The following is a 14,548-nucleotide window of genomic DNA, read 5'->3' on the forward strand; positions in this document are numbered from 1 at the left end:
GACACCCCCCCCGCCCCGTCGGAGTTGGGGTCCGTGCTCGGCGCTGCACACGCTGCCGCCCGGGCAGGGAACCGCGGCGCTGCCAGCGGCTGGGCCCGCTGCCCTCCCCCGCGCCGCCCGCCGCGCCGTTCGCACCGCTCCGGCTCCACGCCTTTTTTTTTTTTGTTGTTTTTTTTTTGGATTATTATTCCTACTGTTTTATTTTCTTAAAATTTTACTTTTTCTTCACCCTTAGTCCTGAGGGGGAAAAAAAGCGGGTTTGCCCTCCCCCCGCTGAGGCGCAGGAGGGGCCGGGGCCGCCCCCCTGCTCCTCCGCTCTCCGCCTCCCCCCCCCCCCGCCCCGCCGAAAGCAAAAGTTCACGCCGTGTCACGGCGCCGTCCCCGGGCAAACCCGGCGGGAACGCTGCCGCCTCCCGCTCCCCCGGGGGGGACGGGGATGCTGCCGGTACCGGCGTTCAACACCCGTGTCGGGGGGTGGGGGGGCGGCCGTGGGGCCCTGCGGAGGCTCCGCCACGTCCCCTGGGGCTGCCCGGTCCCGGGATTGCCGTCGGGCACCGGGGGGGGGGGGGGGGCACAGAAGCAAACACGGATGGGGAAAGAGCGGAGGCAGGACAAGGGTTGCAAAAATACCGTGTGTTTAATGAGTAAGCCGCTGTATTTGTCCTGATGGCTTCGTTAAACTTGGGTCGCGGGAGCGTCTTTCTCCTCTTAGGCAGTGGGACGGTCGGCGGCCGGTGCTGCTCGGAGCCAGGCCGTACGGCCAGCTGCCGGAGGGGCTGCTGGCCCCCGGGGCCCGCGGTCACCCCAGGCGAGGTGGCCCTGGGCTGGGCATCGAGTATCGCGTGGGGCTCTGCGGCCGCGGTGGCCGCGCCGGGCCCGTGGTCCCGTCCGGCTCCGCATCCATCCCCCGCGGGTGGCGAAGGCTGCGAACGAATCCTTCCGTCCTCCGAGGCCTCCTCCCTCGAGAAAGTGTCACCCACCCGTGTCCCCGCTCGCGGCGGCGGCCGAGCGCCTCGTGTCGTGGCCCTGTTGCGTGGGAGCGTGGTCCGAGGAAGCCTCCGCTGTGTGCATCAAGGCAGAGCCTCCGCCGCCCCGCCAGGGATTAAGTGATGGCAATAAACGTGTGAGGTGCACGCACCTGGCGCGGCGTCAGCGCGTCCCGGTGCGTTCATCGCTTCGGTCCAGCTGGGGCCAGCCAAACTCTTTGCTTTGCTTCCTAGTATCGGTATTATGTGCCTTTTTTAAAAAAGAAAGTGTGTTTATGTATTTTTAATTGCACAGCTAGGAACGTTTGTTGCATCAGATTTTTGTAAAAAAAATTTTTTTTTTTGGAGGTAAGCAACACCCTGCTAAGGAAACGCAGGTTAATCTTAAAACTCATTTTTAGCTGAAGACTTTTAAGGCTTTTAATAGTAATTTGTTAGTTTCTGTCGATGTGTTTGACTGAAAAATTTAAAGGATAATTGTCTAAAGACATCTTTCCTGAAAACCCTTAACAGGAGTGAAATGATTGATAGCTGACAACTTTTAAATAAGGTAACTTGTCACTTGAAAATGCTGGGGTTTTTTTCCAGTGGTATTTCAGTCTCCTTTGAAAAAAGCAAGATGCATCAATTTTAGAATAAGTAGAAGAGAACTGAAAACCAAACAAACCAAAACAAAATCAAAGCAAAGAACTCCCAAATTCAAGCGAGCAAGTAAGAAACTCTGCTAGCTGTGTAACTTGTTAGGTGCTTCCTATTTTACTGCTGCTCTTCCTGTGGTGCTTCAGCGAGTAAGAAGTCATGCACCCCTCCCTCTGACGGAGCTCTTCCTCTGCCCCCGTGCCCCTCCGAGAGAGGGAGAGCTGTTGCCGGTATGTTTTTTGGCTGTGGTACCCTCTGGTAGGGTGCAGTAGCTGCCCTGCCACGGCTAGCGGGTAAATACACGTGCGCTCTCCTGCCGTAATTGGGTGGTTACCCTGTTCTGCACTGGACACACGTTGCCCTAATCCCTTCCTTTGGCCGCGTCACTGCCAGGCTGCTCAGAAAGCTACACGCCTGCAGCTTTTACCACTTCGGCCAGATAAGTGCAACATTTCTTAAACGCATTTTCAAGTTTAGTTGCTGGCAGCCACTGGGTGTCAATGCCGTAACTGCTCTGGTCGAGGCGTGCAGCCCGTTTGCCTTGTTTCTCACCGTTTATCTCCGGCTCAGCTTGAGTGAGGATTATTTTTATTTTTCCGGTTGGGAGCTGCCGGTGTGCCGGTGCTCTGGGGGCCGGGGACCCGCCGTTGGTGCTGGCGCGGGGCTGGGAGCGAAGCCGGACTCAGCCGAGGGCCCTGGCAGAGGAGGAGCATCGCTCGGCGAGGAGCACGGATCGGTAGTGGCCGACTTCTCTGCTGACTGGGAGCGCGGGTTCGCGTTGGGGCCGGGAGTGCGTTCTGTGCCGGTGTTTCGCAGTCTGAGAAAGAGAGGGTGGGTTGTTTTTTGTTTTTTTGGTTTTTTTTTCTCCACCGCCCTTAAATAAAGCTTAGAGGCACTTCATCTTGTAGGAGTTTGCATGTTTGTAAGCGCAACAAGGCACCTTTCAAATTATACACAAAACCTATGAAACACACAGGAACTTAAAAAGAATGTGCACTTTCTGCATAGTACTAAGGCTGTGTTTCTCGCCCAGAAGATGAGGGCTAACTGCTCCAATGCTTGTGAACATGTACTGCCCTGATTTAATATCTGATGCTAAGCTGCTTTTTCATTTTTCACTGAATAAAGAAGCTGAACGGTGTCAACATTATCTGTTAGGAGCTCAAAATAGCATCCAAGTTCTTCTGAATAAAAACAGCTTTTTAAATAAGGGGAGAAGCCATAGGTAGTAACATGAAATTATCAGTAGCAGCTTATTAGGGTAGTTAAAGTTGTTCTCAGTTATATGTACAAAGCAGTTTATTCCAGACTTTCCTAGCAGAAACTCTGCTTTATGAACAAACCCCCCGTTGAACTCTCGGGGAGCAAAGTCCGCAGGACCCCTGCACAGTGGCTACCTTGTCAGAAGGAAGCACTTGAGATGTGCTCTGCCAGACCCGCTGTATTGTTGGTTGTGAACGAGTGCTGATAGCGACCGGCGTTGCTCAGAGAAGGCTGAAGCAAGAACGAGATCTGTTTCAGAGATAACAAAAGAAATTGTTGTGAAAGTTGTATGGAAGAACAAAACTTCTCTCCTAGTCGTAGTCAAGTGAAAGCAACCTTTTCTCTTACCTGTGCTAGCGGGAGGCACCGGGCTTAAGACAGTCTAGAGTCCTCTAAGAACTTCACTGCAGCTGTAGGTAACTCTTCCTTTACTCCAATCTGATAGTCTTTGGGCTAATCATCATACGTAAAATATAAAACGTCTCTGGGATGAGCGTATTTCTTGATGTCTTTGCTTTATGGCAAGATGGTTGAGATTTATCGTAAAGGAGCTATCGCAGTTAAGCTTCCTTGAACGGTCTCGTCCTTTTAGCCTGCGTTTGAAAATGGGTTCAAATCAAAAGCTGTAATTTTTCTTCAACAGAAAACACAGAGTTTTGGTGGCACTCACCTGGAGGTGGATGTGTTGTTAATTTTTTCGCAGTGGCAGGTGTTAAGATCACGTGGGCATTTACACCTCCTCCACTTCTAGTCCCAAGGAAACTTGATCGCCTAAATTTATTTGTTGCCATTGCCAAAGGAATGAGAGTAGCTGATACCTAGCTGCAGAAGGATGAATGGGTGTAAGCCTGAAAGCCCAAGGACAAAACAGGTATGGGATGGGTGCTTTGGGTGGCCCTACTGTAGGAGTGCTCGGTGGTCATGACTCTGTTCTGTAGTGAATCGGTCTCCGTGCACAGTAAATTCTGAGTAGTGGTGTATTTGATTCGAAAGCCACACGTAGCGTGAAGTGTTTGAAGGACTTTGAGAAATCAAGAATAATCTTCACAGAAGTTGTCCAAAGCTTTTGATTCTAGATGAGTGAACAATTTAAATCGCGGAAATTTGTACAATTTATTAAAAGTGAAATGAGTATATCTTTGTGAGGTTTTTATCACACTTTTTTTTTTTTTCTGCATGGAAATATCACAATTGAAGATTGCCTTGAAGAATTGCTGTGTATTCCCTCAGTCCTGGTTGCATACCTTGTGGGCATTTACCTCTGTGCCTTTAGATGCTTCCCTGGGTGATTTGGGGACCCCCTAGCATCATGCGTTGTATTATACGTACGTACAGCACACACGCATGCATATACCAGTGTGTATGGTTGGTTTTCTCTTTCTGGGTTCTGCCAGGCTGAACACTATGACAGTCACACTTTTTCACACGTGGCACCAGTAGTAACCTCAACAGCTGGAAGCTGGAGTTGCATCTGCTCTGCCCTGATGCCTGATCTCAGCTGGGGCAGCTCGGAGCAACGGCCAGACCAGTTCCAGCCTCTGCCCACCCCGTTGGGAGTTTTACTCTTTAGTGGCTGGCATAGCTGCTCGCTGCCCCTAAAAAAAGGTCCTCCGAGGCAGCTGTCATTGTCTGCGAGTCACCAGCTTGCGTGTCACTTCGCTTCAGGTATGAAAGCTCAGCTTAATCTTTGGAGGTGCAAGGTGCTCTCCTCGCCCGCGCACAAATAACTCATGGCGAAGCTGAGTGGCAGTGCCGGCCCTTAACTGTCTGTTGCTTTTAAACGTAACTGTTTCTCCTTTTGCGTTTGCCCTTTGGACCTCAGCCCTTGCTTGAAGGACAAAGCCCATTCTGACCTCAAACCTGTATGTGGCAGCCCTGTTTTTGGGGCGGCGTGCGGGCTTCCCTGGCCCGGTCCCGCAGGCAGGTCGCCTCCGGGAGGGACCGAGCCGCCTCGCAGCAGCTGGGATGCTGGAGATGCGCCCGCTGCCGGCGGGGCCGGTGCGATGCGTCCCAGCCTTCATCGGTGGTTTTGGGCTTCCCGTCAGGGCCTGGAATGACGCGTTGGAAATACTCTTCGTTTTCTTTGCCCGTTTTCTATCTGCTGTGATGTCTGTTCAGTTACTTGTATGATTATAGGTAAGATGAAACACCAAAACGGAATGCCCGAGTGGCTTTGTGTACTGATGTAATTAACTAAATTTTCCTGAATTGCCTGACTTTAAAGAACTTCAATACAAAAATGAGGTAACTGCTCCCTTTGCCACCGTACTCCTTACGACACACTCAGCTGCTTCCTTAGTATGATTATTTTTGTATCACTTAGATGATTTCACAAGTTGTCGGTGAAGTTGGTGGTTCAGGGAACTGGGGCTTTTGCTGCCTGGGATGGAAAGGGGAAGCAGTGTGGTACAAGGGGATAATGATGTTTAGGTAGGCTATGTGAGGCTTTTTTTTTTTTTTTTTAAAATACACTGATCAACAATAAAATAGGCAATTTTTTTGGCGCTTTAGGTTTTTTATAAGACTCCAGAAATGACGTAGTCTTGAGATGTCTGTTCAGACTTTTTTCAGTTTCCAAAGCATAATACTTCCTAAATATGTGCTCCTCTGTTTACACAACTGGTGAATATTTTGTAAAATGAGTGCTTGGCTTTTGGAACAAAAATGCTGATACATTTTGCAGCCACAGATTTGTGAAATATGTAGGGCTGTGGCTACAGAGATTCATCCTTCAGCCCCTTCTGTTTTGGGAGAAAGTTTGTATATGAAACAAGGTTTTCTAATGGAAATGAGTTTACAAACTTGAGTAATGAATGCTGAAGTAAGACACAGTGAAGATACCTGGTAAATAGTTTATTGTTTTCCTCTTCCAGAAGTATGTAAAAGATGGATATATTTACTTTATTGTCAACTCGTATGAAGAAGAAATTTCAAATTCACTGATGCTGGCTGCAGCTAGTCATAGTTAAGCATATGGCAGTGCATACTAATATTTTAATGAATTTTGTAGTGTTTTGTTTGTAAGTCTGGTTGCCAAAATGGGTTTTAAATACTGGGGAAACACTGTTCTTCGCGATGATAGGCTGCACTTCAGAAGTAAAGCGCGCCCAAGGAGGAGTCACATTTTGAAGAACAGCATCTCTGCTGCTCCACAGAGAGGTTCAGCATGAATTAAATTGATCTCTGAGGACAAGCGCTATTCACATTTAGGTATTATTTCTAAATATACATAGTAAATGTTATTCATGTGCGTTCGTCAAGCAAAGGTGCTTCATTCCTGTACTGTAGTTTGTGATATGCAGACATCTTACGTTAGCAGCGCAGCAGCTGTTTCACAGTTTCTTGGTAGGTCTCCATTCCGAACGGATGAGGTGGAGGAATAAAATGAACAAAGTCAGCTGCTTTTACTGGATTGATGATTATCTGCTAAGAACTTCATTAGGCCTCATGCTTGTGCTAGATTTTGATAGTGGATACCGATCTTTACCAGATGACTTAAAATAATACCCAAGGAGGCAAACGTATTTAGTTTTGAAGCACTTCTGCAGTAAATGGTGAAGGTTTAGCAATGCTTTGCTTTGTGGTACGTGGATGGGACCAGAAGTGGCTAGGTTTAAAAATGTAGTCACTGAAAACCTCCTGGGACTCTTGATGGCTGCCGCGTGAGACAGGAGATTAGAAATTTGCTGGAGGAGCGGAGAGCACACTCGATTTGCTCAGACAGCTTACTGTTGTTAAAGGCATCTTGCACCACTGCACAGTATCAATGATGTTATAGTTCTGTTTGAAAATACGTCTTATTCTAGAGTTAATTAAACTTAAAGGTACAAGTCTTCTCTTGTTCTAGCCTTAGAAACCTAATTTTTGGGAATGCTAGGAATCCATGCAGCTGGAAGTGCGTTCAGTCCCGTTGCTGCTTCAAGCCAGCGTGCCAGGGATGGCTGCGACTGCATTTCTAAGCAGCCCGTGTTTCCCCCAGTGCTTTGCTGGTGTGTTAGCTGCGGCCCAGGCTCACGTTGGTGGGAGCACGTGGGGCTCCGTTTGCGTTTTGTCAAGGCTGGTTTTGTTGCCTGGGTCTAAGGGGTGTGTAAGTTCTGGGGCCTGGCATGTGCGTACTTGAGAGAACGTGCTGTGTATGTGTGGGACACGCTCTCTAAAATAGTACGTATTCAGACTTAAATTTGGATTGATTGCCAACAAAGTGCTTGCAAGCAGAGGTGCCCTTAACCCATAGTGTTTGCCGGCTAAATTATATCTCCTAGCTATGCTTTGTAATACGTAAGAGCTCTTATTTACTTAGCATCTTCATTTTTTTGGAATATCTTACTGTTCAGAGGCCGCTTCGTGCCAGGCCTCCATGCTTCTCCTGTGTCAGGATGTGAAGGGTGAAGTGGGCTGCTCTCTGCTTCTTGGGTGTTGGCGTCTCCCTCTAGAAGCGTTGGAGACACCCTCTCCCCTTTCCATTTAGTCAGCACCGGAATGAAATCTTCATCATGCGCAGAAATTGGGAAATTAATAACTTTTTTTACAAAGTGAGCGGCGTGCACACATGAAGGAATTGTACGTGTAAGCAGCCTCTGTGTGCCGCACGGCAGCTGCAGTTCTGGGAAGAGTTGAAGGTTCGTAAAGAGAGGAGATGCCGAGGGCAGCCGCTTGCCGGTGAGGCGGACCCGCAGCTCGGTGCCGGGCACCGCTCTCCTGCTCCGCTGTCGGTGTTGCAGAGGAGGAGGGTAGCAAGTGAGCAAAAGTGCTGCATCTGGGAGGGCCCTGCGCCGCTGCTCTTCACCTGGAGCTGCTCTTAAATCGCCGGGCTGGAGCCGCTACCTGTGTGCGGGCTGATGCCCTGGCTGCCCCGCTGCCCTTTCTGCTGCAGATCCTCCTTTGGGGAATCCCTGTTCTTGCCGAGGGTCCCTGCTTTGACGCTGCAGTGGTTTGTGCCTCCTGGCATGGGCAGAACTTGTGACTGGTTTGTTTATATGCTGACCTATTTAAATTTATACACTTTGATTCGAGTTTGATTTGTTTTCCTTCCCCCCCCCCCCCCCCCCCCCTTTTGTCATTTTGGCAGTTACCGTGAGCGGGCAGTAGAGGGTCTTTGACTTTGCTTTTTTTTGGGAAGGGGAGCTCTGGAGCTTTGGGATACAGACATTCATTTTGTAGAAGAAAATTGAAGTGAAAATTGCATGCTTCCTCCCCCCCCCCGCCCCTTCCTAAACAAGGGCTGTATGTGTAGTTGAGAATATGGGCTCCAATCGTCCAAATACTGTTGGCAGTCTCGCTTGCAGTGCGAAGGTAGCAACTTCTTCAGTTTTCTTATGCTTAACTCCAGAAACTGCGACGTGGGTGGAGTTTCACTTACCCATCACTGGCTTCTCAAACTACGCAGTTAGATAAGACTGAGGCAACGTGCTATAAATGTGGTGACTTGTTAGACCGCATTTATTGTGCAAATGAGCTTGCATCCCGCAAGATCAGCAGAAACGCTTAATGTTTGCCTGGATGGAAATTAATTAAAATTTGGCGACTGAAATTAAAGGAATGGATGTGTTGCCCGTTGTGTTATATGAAGCTGCCTTTTAGTTCCCACAGTGGGAATTAGCTCAATTGCAAATGTTTTTTTGGCATGTGTGAGTTTCAAGTCCGAGTCGGTGCTAAGCTCTGGCATCTGTAGCCTTCTCAGGTTTAGACAAAACTTGTTTCACTTTGTCTGCTGCCCTTTAATATATGTTAAATGTATTTGTAGCCGCTAACGGGAATAAGGGTACTAAAAATCCAAAAATATACTGTGGTGGTGGTGGTGGAGGCTGATTTGCTTGTAGCTTGCATTTGCTTAAAACTGATTCGAGTTAATCTGCTAATTTGGATGTGATTGTTAGAATAAAAAAAAAAAAAAAAAAAGTACCTGTGCCGTACATATCTCGGATACATATCCAGATTTAAATTTTGATTGCCAAAAGCATACTTACAGACTGAGAGATCTTTAGTGTTTGCCAACTAAATTATATCTTATAGCGATGCTTTGCAATATATAGAAACTCCTAATTAGATATTCAAAAAATGAAGATGCTGTTATTCAGAGATGCTTCATAGCAGGCCTCCGCAGTTCTCCCCTGTCAGGATGTGAAAGGATTATGCGCTCTGTGCTCCTGCTCGCTGTTAACGTGTTGATTTCTCTTTCCAAAAATACTCTCTTCAAATGTGAACCTTCAAATTAAATGTAATTATTTGCAACCCCCACAACCCCTTCTCCCAGAAAACCTGGCTCTGAAGGCACCATGGCAGCGTGCTGAGGGAAGAGGGATTATTCCTGCTGTTGTCTCCCCTCTGGAAAGGCATAATTAGCAGGTGTAATTTGTAACTGTTTGGTTAGTCTCCCTCTTCTTTCCTTTTCGCCCCCTTCGCCCGCAGCAGTGCCCTGCGAGGCTCCAGCATCGGAGCGCTGGGTGGCTGGGGCGGGGGGCTGCTCCCGGCCGCCCCCGGCAGCATCCTCTGGATGGAAGCATGGGACGGCATCAGGAGGTGGGGAGGTGTGAGCAGGGGGCTTTTTGGGAAAGCCTGCCTTCTGCCCCGGTGCTGGCAGGGTGCTGCTGCCCGGGTTCCTCTGGGCATCGGAGCTGTGACCCGGCGGCTGCTCCATACCGGAGCCGAGCCCGGTGGCGGGGGGGTCCTGCCGAAACGCCACCGTCCATTGGGCTTGGCTGTGGGTACCCCTGCGCTCGCTGCTCAGGCGCGACGAGGAGGTCAGGGAAGGGAGTCGCATCCCCTCTGAGCAGTTGCGGGGAGAAGTTTGCTGTCATCCACCCCATGGGTTCCCTCCAAATTAAAGCGGTTAAGGTACATCCCTTGGCCTCCCCGCAGGATACCGGGCTGCTGCCTTTATTCCTCAGTGAGACCTTCCAGTGTCTCCGGAGGTTCAGGTGAGGAAGCAACACTTGTACTAACGTGAAAGATTCATGATGGAAGTGCTGCTCCAAGATAAATGTTTATTGATTAGATTCATTAGTGTTACTACTAATTTTTTTTTTTTTTTTTTAAATGAGCTTTGTGGTGACGTCAAGGAAGGTTAAGTTGCCAGAGCCAGATCTGGCTCAGGTATTTGCAGTTGCCGTTTGCCTGTTGCCACTGCTACGCTCGTCCTACTTCAGCCCTGCCTCTTTGGGCTGAGCTCTGCTTAGCTGACGGATCTGCAGCTCAAACCAGAAGCTATTTGAAATTCAGGGTGAATTCACGTGTGAGCTGATCGAATGGTGTTATGTAATTCAAACAGAAATAAAAATGCACTATGGGTTTTTATCTAGCTAGATGTATTTAGATCTTGATTAATATCTAGAAATCTATAGTGAAGGAAGCAATACCAAAAAAAGGGGTAGTTTTTTTTTTTAGATGTGAAAGCCCAGAGTGTGACTGCATGTTTAACTCAGAGCAGCTTCACTTTTTTGTAGCTGTTATGGTATCTTGGTCCTGCCATTCCTGGGATGGCATCAGGCAGAGCTGGAAGGCACTTCTGCGTTAGAAACGCAGGTGGCACGGTGCTCGGAAACCTGGGAGAATGACGGAGAGGGCTAAACCAGGACCTTTCTCTTCCAGCTCAAGTTGGGGGATTAATTTTTTTTTTGCCTTATTTCGCCTTCTTCCTTGATGAATATAGACAGCCTGCGAGTAAAACTATGGTGTCAGATCTTTACGGCTGAGGGTTTGCCTTCGCTGCAAGAGCTGAGCGTCTCTCCTAACATTGTGTGAGTGTATGTTCTAGCCGGTGGGGTATTAATGCTGGCCTAGGGTCTGGTCCCTGGTGCTGTTGGTGCGTTGCACCCTTATCCATAAATGTAGTAAATCTAGTAAATGCCTTCTCGAAATAAAAACGAGGACGGGAGTTTAAAGCAGTATTTTAAAACGCATTCTGTTGCAACCGATTTTGGGAAAATAAAGAGATGCTATCTTAATGCAGACTTTTCCATGCTTGTTAGGAAACTTGAGTCACTCTTGAATAATCCAGTTTGTTCAGTCTATGAAAACCTGATACCACACTCTTGCCTATTTCTTCTTTACAGTTCTGTGGCAATGACATAGTAGTAAGTATTAAAAGGAGAAACCATAATCTTCTCTGCTTGCAGTCCAAGCCAGCGCTAGTCATTCCCTGATGCTATGAAGTCATCCTTTGCTTTGAGGTTTCTAACAAAGACTTTGCTCGAAGTGTCTGCTGTGGGTGAGTGGTAGTGGCAGTAGTGGGGGAGTCCTGGTGCCCTCCCGCTGCCTCCAACCCCTCTTCAGACCATCCTCCTGCGGCCGAGGAGGCCAGTTCTGCAAAGTCCACCCTACCCTTTGAGAGCGATCCCTCCTTCCCCCTTCTGGAGCTCTGGAGCAAAAATGAAGATGTAAATGAATTTGCAATGATTGCACAACCCGGTTATGCAACGAGGCTGACGTGGTAGCGTATACATGTGTAGAAAACGCCTTTTTGAAGAGATGACATTAAACACAGTTTCACCACCTTCTCCCCAAAGATGAGGGCAACTGCGTTACTGGCTTCACCCCCTGGTTGGTTAACCTGCCTGTTAGAGCACACCGAATATTCAGCTTCTGTTGAGTGAGGGTTATTGTTGATGGAGCAAAAAAATAAATTGGTTCTTGTGGACTGTTTATTTGGGAAGGAGTTTTTTAGCTTGCGGCCCAGAGTCCGGGCAATTAACGTTACCGTAGTCAGTCCTGGGGCAGTATCCTGCACTGTAGTCAGTTTTTGTACTGTCAGCATACTCTGAACCACCTGAGTGTCTGTTTTGTTTCTTGTTTTCAAATGAGCGATGGAGTTTCAGTTGGAGGCATCGCCTGCCAGTCCAACATGTCCGCGAGCGAGTGCTCAGCGTTCCTTGCAGCTGGGAACCCAACTCCTTACTTCCTATGGTTTTTAATTTCTCTGGAAGAAGATGTGCAGCACCGCTGACCCCTGCCTTTTGTGTAAAGGAGAGGGACCGATGCCCCGGGTGCTCCAACTGCGTTTTTGGGGCAGGCTGACGGGTAAGACTGCCTTGACACCGAACGCGAGTGATGCAGGCTTTGGTTTTGTCACCTCTCTGGCGAGTTACCCAGCGTGTCATGCGGGCTGGTGAGCAGTGCTGCCCGCGGAGCCCGGAGCGGGACCGCAGCCGAGCAGAGGCGTGATCAGCCCCTCGCTGCGTTCACTCACCCCCTCGGGGGTGGCTGCCGGCCACCCGTGTCCTCTGCGGGGCTGGGAGCGAGCTGGGGACTGGGGCTGGGGGTCCTCCCAGGGTGGGTGTTATTACCAAGCAGCTTCTTGCGAATGTCCTGGACGTAATTGAGGTCCCTTCCATGTCTTCAGCTGAGCAGGTTTATACTCGGCTGCTGGGGGGGAAGTTGTTCTCCCAGCTAAGATGTGCAGTCTCCTGAAGCTGTGTCTATCCCATCGTGCCAGAAATGGCTGGTGCTGCTGTTAATGTGATGTGCTGTGGCTCTCGACCTGACTCTGGCTGGTACTTTTTTATGTATGTGTGGAGAAATAAACCTTTTTGTCCCACAGTTGCTTCCCTTCTTGCTTCTGTATTCATTCCTGGTTGGTAGAACAAATAAATGATGGTATCTTCGTATGTAATGCTTATTGCTGATTGAAAGAAAAATTCTGCAGACTAAGCAAGTAGACTGACCTGACGACTCCTCATGACAACTGCCTAGTTTAAGTTAACATTCAGAATATTTTTATCCTAGTTTACTCCTTAGAGGCTAATAGAGTGCTGCTAGAGTAATTTTCAGATGAATCATGCCATCTGCCATGCATGCTTTGCTGTTTCAGCAGTAGGGGAGGAGAGGGAATGTGTACGTACAGTGGTCTGAAACAGTGTGTTTGCATTCACTGTAAAACTAATTTAAGTTTCAGAGCTTTTTTTTTTTTTCCCTAGCAGGCATTTTATATTTTTTGCTTTGGTTATCGGTTTAATGTGTGGCTCCAGCACTGATATTGCTCTGTTGGGTGGTCAGTGCCAAACTTTGCAGAGACTCGTAAGGCACAGGGCACGCTTGATCTGGCCTGCTAGTGAGTTGAAGTGGACCATTGCAAAGTCCTTTTCTGAAAACACAGTTCAAATATTGACCCTTGGGATAGCCAGACTGAGCCAGCTGTAACCTGCAACCCCCTAAAAAAAAAAAAAAAAAAAAAAAAATTGTAGACAAATGAAACTGGAGCGAGTAGCCTGGCAATATGGAGGGAAAGGTCACTTGTGGACTGAGTTCTGTAGGGCTGATGTTCAAGACTTGTTCTTCCAGGAGCTCTCCTGAGCCAGGGGAGGAGCGTCCCCAGCGCGCAGCCGTCTTACCTGTGGGAAGGAGCAAGCTGGCGTTTGAAAGCAAAACTTCATAACCACAGTGGAGCATTGGATATGTCGTGTCCCATCTCGTGTTTTGTCCAGAAGCAATTATTTGGGACACTAGCCAATCTGTTAGTAAGGCTCCTGGGTTTGGATTTGGGTTTGGAGAGGGCTGGAATCGTAATCTCGAGGAGTTTGTACTTCAACCCTATCCCATCTCTGAGAACAGGCTATGATACTAGATAATGCTTTAATTATTACCAGGCAGAGTAAATTCTTCTGTTCTAATATATTAAAAATCTTTCCTTGCTGCCTGTCCTAAAGATCTAATTTTCTCATAAACTGATTTGGCTGGTGAACTGTTGCACCGAAAAGTACTCATAGATTTTGTGCTTTGTTCCTGTCTTTAAGCTTTTTACGAGAATTTTATCTCCCGTGCTTGGTTTTAGTGCCCCGACAAACCATACTTGAAGAAATCGAGAGCAAAATATCGAAGTGCAGAGCAATTAAACTGTTTTCCTCCCTTTTCATGCATTTCACCCCCACCCCTCAAGGGAATGATATATCTGGTAAACTCCAGAATTAATTATGTGAGGTCAGTTGAAGGCCTGAACAATAGCATGCTCTCTTTTTCAGGCAAGAAAGACAATTTCTAAATGCCAGGAATTAAAAGCAAGGATTGCTTGCCTATAGAGAGGAGTTGTTGCACCAGATATTGAGCTGACATGCAGGCAGATCTCTGCTACCCTTAGATGAGGATTAGTTTATGCCCTGAAGCAAATGGGTTATTAACCCTTGTAATTTTATTTTAGCATGTTTAACAACAGATACTGTTGTTTATAAAACCCATTTAATCCCTTTTTAATCACTGCAAGTTATTTTCCAGTAGTTATCCTGCAGCCTTGGGTTCCAATGGTTAGTTATTTACTCAGCAAAACATAGCAGTTGTCTGTTTGTCTGTGTATTTTTTTGAGTCATTCTTTAATGCCTTGAATTAGAGTTTAAAAAAAAAAAAAAAGGAAAAAAAAAAAAGAGTTGGGCTCCTACTTCTGTTGCCTTGTCCTCTCTCTTCATTCCCCAACTCTTCAAATACCTGTAGCAGCCCCTTCCTTTTGCTCTTTACTCTTTGGACTCTCTCTGCTGCATCCTCATTTCCCTTCACTTTCCCCTGGCCACTGCTGTTGCTGATGTGAAACACCAGCAGATAATCCTAGCAGATTTTTATTAGCTTGGGCTTTGCTCTGCACCTCAAAGCATTTATTGATAAATAGGGGCCTTGTATTATGGGATGTATAAACAGGAGCATGTGACTGCCCTCTGCATTGGATTTGAGAACGTAGGAAA

At 47.8% G+C, this 14,548-nt stretch overlaps 1 protein-coding gene across 1 annotated transcript in view; it reads left to right on the forward strand.

The window, feature by feature from the left end:
- The window catches only part of FOXO1 (forkhead box O1), a 66,657-nt gene that overhangs the window by 878 nt on the left and 51,231 nt on the right, over nucleotides 1–14,548 (forward strand). The window lies entirely within an intron of this gene.

Source organism: Aquila chrysaetos, chromosome 14 (assembly GCF_900496995.4).
Source record: "Aquila chrysaetos chrysaetos chromosome 14, bAquChr1.4, whole genome shotgun sequence".
Taxonomy (NCBI): Eukaryota; Metazoa; Chordata; class Aves; order Accipitriformes; family Accipitridae; genus Aquila; species Aquila chrysaetos.